A 1,618-nucleotide genomic window follows, 5' to 3' on the forward strand; every position below is an offset into this window, starting at 1 on the left:
TTGACTTTAAGCTTCCCGGTCACAAGTTCGGCCAAATAAAGAGTTTCATCCCGGACTTGCTGACTGCTGCCTTCGTCGACGTCACGACCACGTGACAATATGTCACTCTTATCGAAACCAAGTGCACTTTATAGTGAAATCATGTGAATGTAATACGTACCTTTCGTTAATGTATTCATCTGGGGTCGAGCAATACTTCAATATAGCTTGCTGAATCATAATGTTAATGAGCACTGACAGACAATAATGCCAAGGAAAGTATAGGGGATGTTTTTAGTAGTAAATGTAAGGTAAATCTGAAGAAAGAAAGGTTGACGAACAGATAGCTTGCCGCGGGCAGGGACCGAACCTGCGACCTTCGAATAATGCGTCCGATGCTCTACCAACTGAGCTACCGCGGCGGCCATGCCCCCGTCCAATTCATAGGGTATATATGTACATTTAAACGTGGGAGCGTGAGTCAGCGCCACCAGTAGCTATGACGGTCAGTGTGGAACACTTTTTCTCCCTGTTGGGGTCACGTAGCACGTGAACTTATTACGAGCTGGCAGCTGACCAATAATCCCTCCCATACTACATGAAAGCATCAAGTCTGCCAGGACGAGATCCTAGCTATGAATGAAGGAAAGAAGTGTTAATTTTAAGTGCTCGTTTTCTCTGTTATACACAATATTAATGAGCACTAACAGACAATATTGCCAACGAAAGTATAGGGGATGTTTTTAGTAGTAAATGTAAGATATATGTGAAGAAAGAAAAGTGGACGAAAACATAGCTTGCCGCGGGCAGGGACCGAACCTGCGACCTTCGAATAATGCGCCCCATGCTCTACCAACTGAGCTACCACGGCGGCCATACCCCTGTCCACTTTATAGGGTATATATGTACATTTCAACGTGGGAGCGTCAGTCAGCGCCGCCGGTAGCCATGACGGCGAGTGTGGAAGACTTTTTCTGCCTGTTGGCGTCACGTAGCACGTGAACTTATTACGAGCTGGCAGCTGACCAATAATCCCTCGCATCCTACCTGAAATCATCAAGTCCGCCAGAACGAGACCCTCGTTATGAATGAAGGAAAGAAGTGTTAATTTTAAGGGCTCGTCTTCTTTGTTATACACAATATTAATGAGCATAATAGTGTGTATAATCTTTTGTGTATAGATGATCGCTCTTACCGCATTTCATTATCACACCCAAGATGCGAATTTCGCTTCTGTAGTCGCGTGCTCTACAAGCCATCCTATATATTTCGGGAGGCTGAGCCACTCCGATCTAAACAGCTTCGCCTAGGTTTTCTTCTTTGTTTTGTCCGTTTAGGATCTGATGATCCGGCGCCGTCATCCGCGATGTCATTGGAGTCCATGACTTCTCGCAAAACACCCGCGAGAGCAAACACGTGGAATGAAAGAAGATGACTGCTCCTTATTTGCTCCAATTTGTTTTTCGCTCACATTATTGCCAGCTTATGACGAACATACCAATGACTTCCACTAGGGTGTGCTACGGTCCCAAAGCTGCCGCGCTACAAATACATTGTGCTTGTGTGGGTTTCGAAAGTAACGCCGGAGTGAACAAAAATACGCACCGTAGAAATAAAGGGAACGAATCTCAAAGATTGT

General features: G+C 45.3%; 1 non-coding gene across 1 annotated transcript; it reads right to left on the minus strand.

The window, feature by feature from the left end:
* Window positions 1-328: 328 nt before the first annotated feature.
* Trnam-cau (transfer RNA methionine (anticodon CAU)) lies at window positions 329-401 on the minus strand. Its single transcript has one exon. It is a non-coding gene; the product is annotated as a tRNA-Met (tRNA).
* Window positions 402-1,618: the final 1,217 nt, after the last annotated feature.

This window comes from Rhipicephalus sanguineus, chromosome 8 (genome assembly GCF_013339695.2).
Source record: "Rhipicephalus sanguineus isolate Rsan-2018 chromosome 8, BIME_Rsan_1.4, whole genome shotgun sequence".
NCBI classification, from domain to species: domain Eukaryota; kingdom Metazoa; phylum Arthropoda; class Arachnida; order Ixodida; family Ixodidae; genus Rhipicephalus; species Rhipicephalus sanguineus.